Consider the following 11,095-nt stretch of genomic DNA (forward strand, 5'->3'; position numbering starts at 1 on the left):
ATATATTGACACTATGTACCCTTAGACTGATGGCATAAGGAGATGGTTGGTGTCAGTGGTGTGGGATCCAGGGTCTCAGAAGTTATAATTCTGACCTGACCTGTACTTTCAGGGGCTCCCTCATGACCCCCAGCCTGCCAGCATGAGTCCCTCGGTGCAGAGTATGGCAGCAGGGCATAAAGTATTTATTTATGTAACCTGATCTGCTGGCATGCTCCCTGCCCTCCAACTAATGCCTGGCCTCTTCACTGCTCCTAGACATGTCACTGCTCATGATAGCATGATTATATAAAAGGGGCAATGAAGGCACTACGGGGGAGGGTGGGCATGAAAGATAGGCTAATAAGCTTTTTATTGTATAAACAAAGAGGCAAGTGTACCTCTTTTGAAGAATTTGGACCAATGTATTGAAAAAAAAGTATTTTATTTGAGCACATAAAATTTACAACACGTTTTGTGGGTGCTTGCCCACTTCCTCAGGTCAGTGACAAAAAGGTGCCTTAAAGAGAGTCTGCAGCTAAAATAAATTCTTCTTTTTACAGGCTATTTATCTTAAGCAATATGAGTAGAGCTAACACGCCGCGTTCCCGTGGCAGAACAAGGTTTTATTACTCCCCGGGTCAAAAATCGGGGAGCGCTTCCTGTAAGAGGCAGAGCTTTGCATTGTAGCTCTGCCTCTACTGGAGTCAATCTCCACCGATCGCCGCCTCTCCCCGCCCCTCTCAGTCTTCCTTTACTGAGAGGGGCGGGGGGAGGCGGTGATCCGCACGAATATTGGGGCCTTTTGGCCTGGAGGAAAAACACAAACTAGAGGCCCATCTTCACGGCACCTCAGCCCAAATGATGTCACACACGCACCCCACGTGATATATGGTGGTAGTCATGTGGGGCACCGATGCGAAATACAGCAAGGTTACTTGAGGGACAGCATGACAGGTAAAGTATAATGCACAGGCATGGGGGGGCACATAATACATTTTGAGGGACAATGGCCGGGGTTTCTGTCGCGTTCATCGTTTTATGATTATTGCACTCGATCGACCACATTGGCCTGAGATTTCCCAGCATCTCAGATAAATACATTCAACTCATTTCCACACAAAATCAGTCAAATCACTGATTGGGCATGCTTGTGGCGGCACAGATTTTCATCTGATTTGATAATAATTATTGAAACGGTTGGTGGATCGGCCAGCCCTAAATCATTGAATTGGAGGCAGCCTCGGGGGAAATTTCCCCCCTTCCCCCAGCCAGTCTTCCCCTGATGAGCTCCTCTATCTGCATGAGGCTATGGATGAAGCTACAAAAGGAGAATGAAGGGCACTACAGGGTAAGAACATAAAGGGTACTACAAGGTGGCTATGGAGGGCACTATGAAGGGCAACAGACTGCAAGACAGGGTAAATCTAAGAGCACTGGCTGTAACAGGAGCCAACACAGGGTACTAGTGGAAAGGTGGGAATCCCTAGTACAAACTCCATCCTAATTCTGGGTACACACCATGCGTTTTCCCGCTCGATCCGCAGATTGATCGGGATCGAGCCGACTATTTCTGACATGCTCGATTCGGGCTTCGATCGTTCCTGCTATTGATTTTGCATACTTAAAGTGAATGGGAACCGCATTTTTAAAAAAATGAAGCAAATACTTACCTAAGGAGAGGGAAGGCTCTGGGTCGTATAGAGCCTTCCGTCTCCTCTCTCGGTGCTCTCTATCCTGTGCTGGCTCCCCCCCCCGTTTCAATCCCCCGCCGAAAGGGTATTTGAAAGTCTTCGGGAGCTATGTCCTCCCAAAGACGTGCGGCTCCATACTGCACAGGTGTGAGCGTGCAAGAGAGCGTGCTTGCGCAGGCGAAGTACAGGGCCGCCCTTCTTCAGGAGCACTTGGGCTCCCTGAAGACTTCTGAAGCCTCCTTCGGCCGGGTAAAGCAGCATTTGACTAATTTAGTCAAATACTGCTACCGGGCGAGCCAGCACTGGAACGGGAGGACCAGGAGAGGAGCGGGACGGCTCTATATGACCCAGAGCCTTCCCTCTCCTTGGGTAAGTATCTGTCTCATTTTTTTAAATGTGGTTCCCATTCACTTTAACATGCAAATCGATGGCAGGAATGATCAAAGCCCGAATTGAGCACGCCGGAAATAGTCAAATCGATCCCGATCGACCCGCGGATCGAGCGGGAAAACGCATGGTGTGTACCCAGCATAAGGACCACCAGGCTGTAGCCACTGGTGAACTTTAGATTGCTATCTGGCATTGTTGATCTACTCGCTGTTGGTGGACTGTCCCCTTTTTGGTTTTCTGTGAGCCACACGTCTGAAAAGTACACCTCCTGCTGTATCACTAATTCCTAAACACACGGCAGGGGAATTAATAGCTCAGCTGAAGTTTTTGCACCTGACGTGTTCCCAGGGTCTGTTTAGCAGAAGTGTGACCATATCCAAGGTCCCAGGATAGAGATCTGGCACTACACGTACGTTCTGTGTACACAGAGGCAGGCTGAGCTGTTTACAGGTGTCTTTGCAGTAAGAAGGTACGACTTATATCCTTGTACATTATATACTAGAAATTAAATGCTCTGACAGCCTGAGCACGTCACAGCCAAGTCTTTACAGTGTCTGAGGTTTGTCCTCATAAGCAGGAAGCAATCAATCAATCATGAAAATAACACTTCAAGTATATCAACACAGCCCTTTGGTTGAACTTGAAGGTTGGGTTTTATTGCAGCAATTTGTAGACCTTATCGCGGTAATAATGTCTCATTTCACAACACATTTATTAAAAAGTTGTATTCAAATTTTTTTGAGGGAAAACATGTCTCCTAGTCAGAGCTGGATAAAGCCACATTGGGGCCCCTGGACAAAAACAACTTGGGGACCCCACCAGGGTTAGATTTAGGCCAAGGCCACCTAGGCCATGGCCTAGGGTACCACAGCAGCAAGGGCACCAAAGCAGCAGGCTAAACTGGTGCAGCATTTGAGAGCAGCCACCTTGCTCTCTGTGCACATTTGCATTGTGGGCAGCGGCTATGGACTTGGGCAGCATTGGAGATGGAAAGGAAGAGGAAGCTTCTGCACTGGAAACAAGCGGAGAAATTGATGACACTGCTGGCTGTTGCGGTGTGAAGGCGAGCTGGCTACCTATATTGAAAGGGGGGAGGGAAAAGGAGGGATTAAGGAAGTCATATGGCTACCTATACTGGAGGAAAAGGGGGGAGGAGTCATCTGGCTACCTATACTGGAGGGAAAGGAGGGAGGGGTCATCTGGCTACCTATACTGGAGGGAAAGGGGGGAGGGGTCATCTGGCTACCTATACTGGAGGGAAAGGGGGAAGGGGTCATCAAGCTACCTATACTGGGTGTGTCATCAGGCTACTTGCATTAGATGGAAGAGGGAGGTCATCTGGCTACCTATATTGGAGGGAAGGGGAGGGGTCATCTCGCTACCTATACTGAAGAGGGGTGGCTGGTGACAGTGGCCTAGGGCGGTAAAGAGTACAAATCCGGCCCTGGGCCCCACTGAACGCCCCCTCCCCCTGGGCCCCATCCGGCTGCCCCACTCCACTGATCTCTGCCCTCAACTTTAATGTGCTCTCTGGGGCTCCTCCCCCATTTTAGCTGCATAGCAACTCACCTGTCCCGGCGTGCACTCCATTAGTTTGAGTGCACTCCTCTTCGTCCACACAGGGACAGCTCTTCATCATTTCCGCTGCAAGTTGCTCCATAATGACAAGCAGACGGGTCATGGAGAAGAAGCAGCCAGCGGGGATGAAGATGGAGAGCACAGATGGAGCAGCGTGCTGGGACAGGTGAGTCGATATTCTGCCAAAACCCCTGGGGCGCACAAGTTGGGATGGAGACCAGGGGGCTTAGCAGCATTTAGGGGCCCTAGGGCAATTGGCCCCTTTGCTTCTATGGTAGCGCTGGTCCTGCTCCTAGTTACCTTTTGTACATTTGAGGAAACCTTAGTGCGGAAGAATATAGGGGTTACCATATTTATTTCCTCTCGAAGCCCAAGTTCAGGAGAAGCTTTTGTTCTGGTTATGGACAGTGTAGAATGAGGTTTGAACTGTTCTGGATTTTTAGCAACTTGTTCTTGGCAGCTTAAAGGACCACTATCAGGAAAAACAGTGAAATGTAAAATACATGGAAACACATACAAATAAGAAGTACATTTCTTCAGAGTAAAATGAGCCATAAATTACTTCTCTCCTATGTTGCTGACACTTACTGTAGGTAGTAGAAATCTGACAGAACCAACAGGTAGTACATCTCGTCATGGGGGATTTTTAGTATTGTGTCTATTTTTTACTAAAGCAATCCCTGAATGAGATCTATACAAAGATGCCAGCTGCCCTCCGACCTGTTTGCACACTATTTCTAATTTTGCAGCTGAACTGAGCAACTGCCATTTACTACTTTGCATTGGCAATAAAACAAAACCCTGAAAACCCCCCAAAAGGAGATGGGATACTCCAAAACCGGGGGTGGGGAGGTTGGGCTTTAAAGGTATTTTATTGGTAAGGTTGGAGAAAGTTCAAATGGAAAAGTTACTTGGATACAGGGGCGTAACTAGAAATCGCCTCCCCCCCCCCCCCCCGCCCATGATTCTCAGGTGAACTGAGAACCAATGTTATTCAATTAGCTAGTGCACACTTGAATGTGTTTTCCCCATGCAGATAAAAATAGACAGCAGTGAAGCACTGCACGCTTTTTCCCTTTCAATTACATTAGCTTCACATGGTGTCCAGAAACCGCATACAGAAAACTGACAGACTAGTATGCTCCCAGCCTCAGCTTATTACACTCACTCTGTCCACCTCTGATGGAGCAAAACTGGCTCTGTAGACTCCTCCAGCATCACTACAGTACACAGCACTTGGGGAGGGGTAGAGAGGCTGGAGGCGGGGCTCTGCAGACTCCTCCAGCATCACTACAGTACACGGCACTTGGGGAGAGGTGAAGAGGCTGGAGGCTGGGCGCTGTAAACAAGAGCCTTCTGCACACTCAATAGAGACTGTCTACAAATCTTTGTCTACAAAAGTAGCTGAGCAGATGCAGTCATTAGAACAATTGTGCAGAGAGCAGAATTTTTTTTTCTCTGCGTGCCCTTAGTTGTCAGTCTTTCAGGACAGGGAAAAGAAATGTCTCCCTCCACGGGGCCCCCTGCGGCTTCTGGGCCCTCCTGTGGCTGCATCCCTTTCAGAGTCTATTGTTACACCCCTGCTTGGGTATGGGTCTCTGTGTTCTTCTGTTTAGGTGTTTGGGGCATAGATGAGTGTTCTCAGTTTTACATGAGCCGCTTTGTGAGAGTAACATCACCAGCAGACAGTATTTAATCAGTATTATTATAATGTGCCAGCCTATTTATTTATACCATGAAATCTATCTGAGCCATTACACCAAGGACTGTCTCTGTTCAGTGAGCTCCTGTGTATGATTAGCACTTTGTATTTAACACTAGAGGCTGCCACAATTCTCACTGCAGTGGGAGGAAACGCAAACATTAAGGAATTAAAGGATAAAGACAATATTTAGGTAAATAAAGACTCACGCCAACAATAATGACACCGTGTAACAAATACTGACAATAAAACAAACATCTCTGTCGGGTGATTTTTCATTGTAACTCCACTACTACGGGAGAAAACATGAGATGAACAAAGATTAAAAATAAGATAATTCTGATAATATGAAAATGTTACAGAAAAACAATGTTCTATATTCCATCATTTATAGCTAGAAGTTTTGAATCAGGATGATATTGTTTATTGGCTCACTTAAAAAAATATAAGCGTAAGCGTTCGGCTATTGTGCCTTCGTCAGACTTGATTCCTGTATTTTATTTATTTAAGTATTTATATAGCGCCGACATATTACGCAGCGCTGTACAGAGTGTATAGTTTTGTCACTAACTGTCCCTCAGAGGGGCTCCCAATCTAGTCCCCACCTTAGTCATATGTCTATGTATGTATCATGTAGTGTACGTATCATAGTCTAGATCCAATTTAGGGGGAAGCCAATTAAAGAATACCCGAACTGACATGTGGCATAATGAGATAGACATAGGTATGTACAGTGCCTAGCACACAAATAACTAGGCTGTGTTCCTTTTTTTCTTTCTCTGCCTCAAAGAGTTAAATATCAGGTATCTAAAGTGGCCGACTCAGTCCTGAATCTTTTAAATCCCTGATTTACATTCTGACATGTATCACATGGTGACTTTTTTACTGCTGGCAGGTGATGTAACTGCTGTTTGCTGTTTTGGCAGTTGGAAACAGCTGTAAACAGCTATTTCCCACAATGCAACAAGGTTCACAGACAGGAAACTGCCAGGAGTACCACGGTCCTCACAGTTTCCTGTGGGAGGGGTTTCGCCACAATATCAGTCATATAGCGCCCCCTGATGGTCTGTTTCTCATGTAAAAGGGGGTATCAGCTACTGATTGGGATAAAGTTCAATTCTTGGTCGGAGTGTCTCTTTAAGCTCAGTCATTGCTGGTCACTTGAAATGAGAAGAATATAATGGAGGCTGCCATATTTATTTCCTTTTAAGCAATACCAGTTGCCTGGCTGTCCTGCTGATTCTCTGCCTCTAACATGTTTAGCCATAGCCCCTGAACAAGCATGCAGCAGATCAGGTGTTTCTGACTGAACTCTGACTGGAATAGCTGCATGTTTGTTTCAGACACTCCTGCAGCTCAATAGATCAGCAGGACTGCCAGGTAATTGGTATTGTTTAAAAGGGAATAAATGTGTATGTTTCTATATCCCTCTCAGTTTAGGCATCCTTTACATGTGAGCATCACATAGGGGGTGCATTGTTGTGCAGCAAGACACGTTACAAGACTGGCCAGTACTGCCCAATGCCACACACCTAGGGAACTGTTCATGAAAGAAAGGGGCTGCTGTACATGGATGTTACACATGGAAGAGGCGGCAGCACATGGAATGGGAGGGGCTTCAGTATAGGGATGATACACATAGAAGGGAGGCTGCACATGGAATGGGAAAGGGGCTGCAGTACATGGATGAATCACATGGAAGAGGGGGCTGCACATGGAATGGGAGGGCAGCTGTACATGGATGTTACACATGGAAGAGGAGGCTGCACATGGAATGGGAGGGGCTGCTGTACATGGATGTTACACATGGGAGAGGGGGCTGCACATAAAATGGGAGGGGGCTGCTGCACATAGATGAAACACATGGAAGAGGGGGCTACACGTGGAATGGGAGGGGGCTGCAGTACATAGATGTTACACATGAGAGAGGGGGCTGCACATGGAATGGGAGGGGCTACAGTATAGGGATTATATGTATGGAAGGGGGGCTGCACATAGAATGGGAGGGGCTGCAGTACAAGGATGATACACATGGAAGAGGGGGCTGCACATGGAATGGGAGGGGCTACAGTATAGGGATGATACACATAGAAGGGGGGCTGCACATGGAATGGGAAAGGGGCTGCAGTACATGGATGATACACATGGAAGAGGGGGCTGCACATGGAATGGGAGGGGGCTGCTGTACATGGATGATACACATGGAAGAGGGCGCTGCACATGGAATGGGAGGGGGCTGCAGTACATGGATGTTACACATGGACGAGGGGCTGCACATGGAATGGGAGGGGGCTGCTGTACATGGATGTTACACATGGAAGAGGGGGCTGCACATGGAATGGGAGGGGGCTGCAGTACATGGATGTTACACATGGACGAGGGGCTGCACATGGAATGGGGGGGGGGCTGCTGTACATGGATGATACACATTGAAGAGATGGCTGCACATGGAATGAGAGAAGGGCTGCTGCACATGGATGTTACACATGGAAGAGGGGGCTGCACATGGAATGGGAGGGAGGCTGCTGTACATGGATGTTACACATGGAAGAGGGGGCTGCACATGGATTGGGAGGGGGCTGCTGTACATGGATGTTACACATGGAAGAGGGGGCTGCACATGGAATGGGAGGGGGCTGCTGTACTTGGATGTTACACATGGAACAGGGGGCTGCACATGGAATGGGAGGGGCTGCTGTACTTGGATGTTACACATGGAGGAGGAGGCTGCACATGGAATGGGAGGGGCTGCAGTACATGGATGTTACACATGGAAGAGGGGGCTGCATATGGAATGGGAGGGAGCTGCTGTACATGGATCATACACATGGAAGAGGAGGCTGCATATGGAATGGGAGGGGCTGCAGTACATGGATGTTACACATGGAAGAGGGGGCTGCACATGGAATGGGAAGGGCGCTGCTGTACATGGATGATACACATGGAAGAGGGGGCTGCACATGGAATAGGAGGGGCATTGCTGTACATGATAGCAGAGCCACAACATACTTGTTCTCGGGAGCGGGACACAAAAAGTATAAATCTGGCCTTGAACGTAGCTTTAAGGTAACCCCTGGGTAGGGAGGTTTTACAATGCATTGGCTTTCTTGCAGAATCATCCAGTTTGGCTTTGGAGTCACTGATCTGCAACAACCAAATCCTATCATGTCTCTCAAATATTGTTACTGGGATTTGCTTCTAAACCCTGAAGCCTTTGTAGATAAAACTGGTTTCAGATATTAGCTGTCCAAATAATGATTAGGAGGATGATATGGGCAGTTATACTGAGCCTGGCCCAGAGAAGCATCATGTGTCAGCTCTACATGCTGGTTCTCATACTGTACAGGGGCGTAACAATAGACCCTGCAAGGGATGCAGCCGCAGGGGCGCCCAGAAGCCGCAAGGGGCCCCGTGGGGGGAGCTCTCTTTTCCTGTCCGAGACTGACAACAGAGACACAAAGAGAAAAGAAAACTTTCTGCTCTCTGCACAATTATTCTAATAACTGCAACTGCATCTAATAACTGCAATAACTGCATTCTGCTCTCTGCACAATTATTCTAATAACTGCATCTGCTCAACCACTGATAAGGATTCATACAAAGTTTTGCAGGCAAATATTTGTAGACAGTCCCTATTCAGTATGCAGAAGGCTCTTGTGTGCAACGCCCAGCCCCCAACCTCTGTACCCCAAGTGCTGTGTACTGTAGTTGTGCTGGAGGAGTCTGCAGAGCCAGTTTTGCTCCATCAGAGATGGACAGAGTGAGTGTAATAAGCTTAGGCTGGGAGCACACTCGTATGTCGGTTTTCTGTATGTGTTTTCTGCACACCATCTGTTTCTGTATGTGTGAAAACATGCGCCTTTATATCACAGTAGGGGGGGGTATTCAAAGTTTTGCAGGGGGGGCGAGTGATTTCTAGTTACGCCCCTGTTCTCATACAGTATGTTTTGTGTCACATACTGATAGTGGATGGGTCATACAAGATCATGGGATTTTTTTTTCTTCTTACTTCTTTGTTGAAAATTAACATATTTAAGGTAGTTTATCACAAAATAGATTTTCTAAAAATAAAAATATTCTGGGAAGCATTAAATAGTCTGAAGCCAATTGAAATATTTGTTTTTATTTGCTATTTGTGTTAAGGAATATGACCAGTGCTGAAATGCCGCATTGCCATTGCCATTACATCCCCCAAATCCCTGGGGCAAAAATCGGGGAGCGATTCCTGGTAGAGGCAGAGCTTTGCGCAGTAGCTCTGCCTCTACTGGAGTCAATCTCCGCTGATCACCGCCTCTCCCCCGCCCCTCTCTTAGTCTTCCTTCACTGAGAGGCAGGCAGAGGCAGAGATCCGCGGAGAGTGACTCCAGTAGAGGCAGAACTACTGCCTCCCCGGGCAGCAAAATCTACGACCTGGAAAGTCATGGAATTTTGCCCCGGGATTTGGAGGATATAGAGCCCTTGTTCTGCCGCGGGAATTCATATTGCTTATGGCAAATAGCAGGTAAAAACAAGTATTTAAATTGGCTTCAGACTCTCTTTAAAGGGCAAATGAAGCAAGGGGGATATGGAGGCTGCCATTTTTTTTTTGGGGGGGGGGGGGGGGGGGTAATGTGGGAAGCTGTTTTTTAGATCAGGTAGTTTTATTTCTGTGTAGTAAAGATAAGATAAGATAAACTCCATAAAGTATATATAGGCAAAGTTATCAGTAACCAAGATTTTTTTCAACATTAAAGCGGACCTGAACTCTTGCACTGGAGGAGGGAAGGAGAACACAGAGAAATCAACCCTGTGTACACCCTCTGTATAGAGAACAGCCTGTCTAATCCCCCCTTCTCAGCAAGTAATGAGCCGGTGTAATTTGAGCTTCCAGCTGTCTGCTGACTCTGCAGAGTTGAGAGCTAATATGTAAACACAGGAGTTTAACCCTTTCTGTGCTCCCAGGAAACCTGGAAGTAACTACACTGCAGCATCTCTGAAGGAGCTCTGTAAGCTGTAACAAGGAAATATCTTTCTGTAAAAGTTATTTTTCAGTTGCTTAACTTGTAGAGCAGAGAGGAAGTTCTGAGTGCAGGTCCGCTTTAAAGACTTGTTTGTTGAAATAGTAAAAGCAAGAATCTTTCTTTATCAGGAAACTTTATTAGGAATCTAGTCATATTAGGTGGAAAGGAAAGGAAAGGAAAGGAAAGGAAGGAAGGAAGAAAGAAAGAAAGAAAGAAAGAAAGAAAGAAAGAAAGAAAGAAAGAAAGAAAGAAAGAAAGAAAGAAAGAAAGAAAGAAAGAAAGAAAGAAAGAAAGAAAGAAAGAAAGAAAGAAAGAAAGAAAGAATACCATTTTCCTGATCTATACAATATGAGGCCTGGGTGGGACCCACCTTGCATTGCTTTGGAATGATAGCATTAGTGTCAGCAGCAATGTCTTGCACGGCTTGCGCACGGCAGTGTAGCAGCACTACATGTATCAGCCCTGCTGTATCTTACTTTTTGCAAAGGCTCTTTGAGTCCTTTCTGTGTCATTGTCATTGTACAGAACTGACAACAAAAGCACCCCCCCCCCCCATTCCCCCCCAAAATAAAAAAAAATCAATGTTTAAAAAGGGCGCCTGTTTAACTGGATGTGGCCAAATAATGTAGCGGAGCATTATACTGCTGAAGATTATGCAAATATTATTTTAAGTGAAGAGTGTAAGCAGTTTTCAGCCACTTAGCACAAGAATAAACTTTCTATAATTCTTATGTTGTTATAAAACCGCAGCA

This window comes from Hyperolius riggenbachi, chromosome 6 (assembly GCF_040937935.1).
Source record: "Hyperolius riggenbachi isolate aHypRig1 chromosome 6, aHypRig1.pri, whole genome shotgun sequence".
NCBI classification, from domain to species: Eukaryota; Metazoa; Chordata; class Amphibia; order Anura; family Hyperoliidae; genus Hyperolius; species Hyperolius riggenbachi.